The sequence below is a fragment of the Numenius arquata genome, chromosome 8 (genome assembly GCF_964106895.1).
Source record: "Numenius arquata chromosome 8, bNumArq3.hap1.1, whole genome shotgun sequence".
NCBI lineage: Eukaryota > Metazoa > Chordata > Aves > Charadriiformes > Scolopacidae > Numenius > Numenius arquata.
Genome location: NC_133583.1, coordinates 22084660 through 22090659, shown reverse-complemented (window position 1 = coordinate 22090659; position 6000 = coordinate 22084660).

Below are 6000 nucleotides of genomic sequence, written 5' to 3'. Positions count from 1 at the left end.
CCTGCCCTGCGCCGCCGGCAGCCTGCTCGCCCTGCCCGGCGTCCCCCGACCCCCGGTGGTTCCCCCCCGGGGGAAGACGGGCACGGCAGCCGCCATCGGACTGGTGGCCACCGCAGCAGCGAGCTAGCCACCGCGCCGTTCCTCCTACCGGGGAGGTGTTTTTTTTTATAAAGCTATAGTGCTAAAGTGGAATAAGCCAAAGTGCACAGAGATGTTCCAAAAGCTCCCGCTTCGGTAGTTTGTTCTAGAAACTGCAGTGACAGCGTCTCACCACATCTGCAAATCTCAGCCCTGGCTCCTCACACGCTTCAAACAGCATAGGCTTTCCTTGACGATGTGCTGACACCTTCCTTTCATTTTTAAATTATTTTCTCCAAATTCTTTGCTGTGAGGGTGGTGAGAGCCTGGCCCAGGTTGCCCAGAGAAGCTGTGGCTGCCCCATCCCTGGAGGGGTTCAAGGCCAGGTTGGAGGGGGCTTTGAGCAACCTGGTCTGGTGGGAGGTGTCCCTGCTTTTTTTTCACTGCATAAATTTGTCTTTCTTGCCCTGAACACGGATGATATTCATGGTAGAGTGGGCAAAGAAATGAGACAAGGATTGTCTACAACTGGTAGTATGTCATTAATTATGCACGCAGCTAACAAATCAAGAAAATGCCTCAGCATGTTCACTTGTCAGTAATTTGAAGAACACGACCATCCAAATGCCTCAGCAGAAATAAGAATAAACCAGACAGAAACAGAGACAGATATGTTTTTCGGAGAGAGCATCACAGGATTATCTATACACCAAACCCCTGAGCAGCAAACCCTCGTGTAAATTCAGGCACGTTACTTATTCTTCACCAGCTCCCTTTGCGGAGCCTCAGATTGCCTAAGTGATAACGAACATTCCACATACGCACAACTTCCAGATCAAGCTCCTTCTTCCTTAGACAGCAGCACAACCATTACAGGATTAATTCACCAGTTATACACCAAATAATAATTAAATATTTTGTCTTCTTGCACAAACCACACATCCTGTTTTTCACGTGAACAGCTCAGTATTTAAGCCCACTTTAGTCCATTTAGTTTGATAATATTTCGCGCAGGGGGGGTGAAAAAGGGTGGAGTGATTAATTTCACAGATTTTGGTTCTGTTTTCCCACACGATTGTGTCTCACAACCCATCATTAGGAACTCGGGCTGACATCTCAATGGTCTGAGAAAAAGCAGTTGGGTGGAAATTAAAATGCCAATGGAATAAAACATGATTGTCGTGAAACACTTTCCTGGTAGATAAAGGCTTCACCAGTTCAGGGAGTGTTCCATGAACGAAAGAACACACACATTCCTGGCACACCATTCCCGTATCTGCCGCTGCCTTCATGAGTGGGGTTTGGTAAATCAGACAAACCCAATGACAGCACCTGAACGTTTCATGCGAAACTGAAAAGCACATAAAGCCCAGAAGGACTCAAATCTTAAAATAATTCAACAGTTTGGTGCTTCTTTCACACCTACCTCGGTCAGGTGTGAAAGAACCTACCCCAAATCCTAGATGCCGGTCTTCCACTTCAGCCCTCAGCTCTAAAGTGCTGTAGATACACCTGCTAGGAACCTGTCAGACTGGGCTACATCCAAACTGGATTTCAGGTTCTAGATGTCATGGGAATGGCCAGACGGGCACAAAGAGGGTCTCAACACCAAGGCTGAAGCTTCCGTCACCCTCCTTGTATCTGCTCCTTACAGTCACTGCACCTCCATTCCCTCACCTGTACACACAGACTCGGTCAGCTCTGGTATTTAGGAATATTCAGGAGAAAAAGTGCTGTAAAAAGGCTAACTCTAAGTAATACATGTTTATCCTGAGAATCTACAGTCTCATTTACGGCAGAAGCTACAATGGCATCCATATTTTAGAAGGAAAATACTTTTCTGAAGTAATTTCGATACACACTCTTAACAGGAGTCAAAACTTCATAGCAGAGGCTGAGATCACCTCTGGTCCCCACAGCCTGCGCAGGACCTGCTGGCAAAGGGGTCGGATGGAGACACCAGAAGCCAGGAGTCACAGCGACTGGAGCTCTACGAGCCAAATGCCGGTCTCACTTACACTATGCTGAATTTCCAATTTTCCCCCTCCATCTACTCCAAAATTTGCTCATAAAAAAGAAACATGTACCCCATGAGCACCACTAAATAAAAGTTGAAGGCAGTAGATTTCTCTTTTCTAATTACTGTAGAAGATCCTTTAAACTGTTCCAGATGCTGAACAGCTAAGAAATGTCAAACACAACACCTGGTTATTCAGAGCCACAGCCGTTTCCTCTGCAGACTAAGTAACACATCGTTTCTTCCCTTAAAATAGTTTACACCCTGAGAAAGACCACAAAGTAATTAGTAATATCACTAATATTACTCAGGATAAAAACCAAGTTGCAGTTTGGCAAGGTCTTTGGTTAACCCCAGTGGTTTCCCATCAGCTCCGCAGCAAGAGGGGCTCCAGACACCAGTTCTCGTCCATTTGGAACAGGGACATTTTCGTCCCGTCTGTGTGAGTATTAAATGCAGACGTGCTGCAGGCAGAAGCAGAACTACACGACAGATCGGGACGTTTAATCACATTTTTCCTTCTTTGTCTCACTGTATACGCAGAGCTGTCCCAATGCGCCGGACCTAACAAACAAAAAGACAACGCCCAACATTTTTGGAGTTGCAAGTAAACTCCAGACCATGCCAAGAACAACGCTGCGCCGCTAATATTATTTTAACTCATCTCTGAGGCTCCTTACGAAAGCAACTGCTTCAGAAACAACAATTTTAGAAGTATCAATAACATCAGAGTATGACTTGGAAAGGGTTTGGAAAACACATTTCAGGTACTTAGCACTACATTTTCACTTTTCTCCTTGGTAGTAGAAAGTCTGGAAGGAATAAAATGTTTTTTTTTTTTACTGTAATGAAGTGATCTTTTGGCAAGATGAGCATTTTCCACAGCCCCGCAGTGCTGACTGGCTCTGTGTGCTGAACGACAACCCACCACACAAATGAGACTGGAGCGTGCTACCAGAACTGGGAACAACTTAGTAAAAAGCCCTTCGATACTTAATAAAACGTTGCCTGAGGAGGTTTAGAGAATAAGTCAGGGAACAGGCAAACCTTGTCTGGGTCAGGAGTAAAGTCTTAGTCTCACAATAGTCGGGAGCAAATACAAGAGTGACTGTAATTACACCGTGACAGGCTTTTCTGTTCCTCCGATACCCGAAGCGCTGCACCGGAGAAAGGGTTAAGTGTGGAGCAATTAATGGATTGGTTTTGAAGAAAAGCAGGCTGCAAAAGGAGAGGTTACATCTACTAAACCCAACCTCCTCATCACAGGGAGGCTACAGGGACATTAAGGTTTCTCTGGTCCAACTGTTTTCACAGTTGTCCGGTGTTTAAAAGTATGGGGTCAGGTGGTTGTTTTTTAAGGAAACATGATACAAACCCCAAGTGCCCGTCAGTCAGAGCTTCTCCTGAAAAACCAAAGAATACACAACGACTAAAGGTTTGGGGGGTTTCCTAGTATCAGGTATCTGCTTTCTTTCAGAGGTGGAACTTTGGTGAACATGACCTGACACTGTTCTGACACGCTCACTTTCCTGTTCCAGTCACAACACAGAAAGCCCAAGATTTTCCAGGTCATTTGTGTCCTTCACTCCTGCAAACCAGAAGCCCAGCAGATGGGCAACGAGGAGTTCAACTGAGGCCCAGATGCTCCCCAGTGCCATTAACTCTCTTCCACCCAGAGACACCCCCAAGAAACTATAGATGCTAAAGTAAAATTTACACTGACACGTTTATAGCCTGGTAAAGACTCTGGCAGCCTTTAAATCAATTATTTCCACTTGATAAACATTTTTACAATTGAAACCAGCCATACCAAAACCAAGTTTTGATTGTTGCATTGTCCAGCTCCAGGGCCTTGATGCTTTAGTCAGTGTTTGGGGTCAGTCGGTCAGTTGGTTTGGTGTGGGTGAGTAACGGACAAGGATTTCTGTAGGATCTGCTAAAAACACTCCAGGTTTATGTTTTTGTCTTTCCTGTATCTCTCTGGTGCTGCGTTACAGAGACATTTTGACCCCAAGTCAAGTTCTTGCATTAATAACATTATCAGACTAAGCAAAGCTGAAGTTTGATAGGTATACATGGCTATGGGAGTGAATAAGGAATATATATGCATATGTTAAACACGGAAAAAAACCTGTCAGTTCATCCAGTCACTCCTCAAGTCAATCAAAACCGTTACAAGTTATGCATCACTACATACGAGGAAAATGGTAGAAACGCTCTTTAAAGGTACAAGAATATCTCAAAAAACCTCAAACAATCAAAAAACCACCAAACCCAAACCAAATAGAAGTAAATCCATGAGCTGGAGAATCTCCATTAGGAGATTCCTATTGACCGCACAATGACAAAACACACTACTATTTTGGATAATAAATAAAGAGCAGATCACTGGTGGGTAAAACTCAGCCCTTGAGAATAGGAAGGCTGATCCTGTGGAGCACTGAGTACCTTTAGGGAACCTGGATCTCCAAAGGGAGATCTCCAGCAAAACAGCCTTTTATGTTACCAGCCTACCATCGAAATAATCAGAAATTTGATTTTTAGTGAAGAGGAAGGTCAACGGCCTTCTAAAGGATGCATTTTCTTGATGATGCACAGCATGCAGAAGTCAGTCGACAATCCCATTCAACTGTAGGAAGCGTTAGCAGCATCCAGGCCCTGAGCGCACCATCAGACCTTCCCTACCCTGAACATCCTCAGATGGACCCACACTCCCTGCCCAAGAGCACCACTGGCACCCAGCGCTGAGCCCCCTGTCCTTCCCTGAGCGATGCTGTAGGTGTAGCTATCTCTGGTCCCTGCCCACTCTACTGGATGGACCTGCATGGTAGCCTTTCCACCAGCCCTGTCCCTACCTGCAGCTGCTCAACAGGACTTCTTGGATGGACCCCAGACCTGGCTTATTCACCACCCTTCCTTGTCTGGGGCTGTTAATGGAGTCTGTTATCACCACCCCAACCTTGCCTCCCTATTCAGGCCTCAGGCACAGCTGGTGCCACGGTCACCACTGGCGTGTGGTGTGTCCCTGCCGATGGAGCAGCCCCACTCGTGCTGCTCCCTGATCGTAGCTGCATTCAACAAATACTGGTTGGACGCTGTGCACAGGCTCCCTCTGAAATTGGTGGGCTGCTAGTGCAGGAAAGGTAGCCAGGGTTCACAGGGAAGGTTTTTAAGCACTCACTGAATTTCACTGAATTTCACTGAATTTTTTTTTAGAGTTGGAAAGGACCGTATAGATCATCTAGTCCAACTCCCCTGCTGAAGCAGGATTGCTTAGAGAATGCTACTCAGGACTGCATCCAGGTGGGTCTTGAAAATCTCCAAAGAAGGGGACTCCACACCCTCCCTGGGCAGCCTGTTCCAGGGCTCTGGCACCCTCACCGTAAAGACGTTTCTTCTCATATTTGAGTGGAACCTCTTATGTTCCAGCTTGTGCCTGTTGCCCCTCGTCCTCTCACTGGGAACCACTGAAAAGAGTCTGGCTCCCTCCTCCTTCAACCCACCCTTCAGATACTTATAGGCATTAATAAGGTCTCCCCTCAGCCTTCTCTTCGCCAGGCTAAAGAGTCCCAGCTCTCTCAGCCTTTCTTCATAAGGGAGATGCTCCAATCCCTTGATCATCTTTGTTGCCCTTCGCTGGACTCTTTCCAGTAGTTCCCTATCCCTCTTGAATTGGGGAGCCCAGAACTGGATGCAGTATTCCAGTTGTGGCCTCACCAGTGCAGAGTAGAGGGGGAGAATGACTTCCCTCGACCTACTAGCCACACTCTTGCCTATGCAGCCCAGAGTTCCACTCAAGCGGAACTGATTGAGGCTGGGTGCCCCTTTTGAGTCACGTCTAATTTTCAAAGAGATCTTACTCCATAACCAAAAACTGACCAAAAGATCCCTGCTTTGGAAAGCTC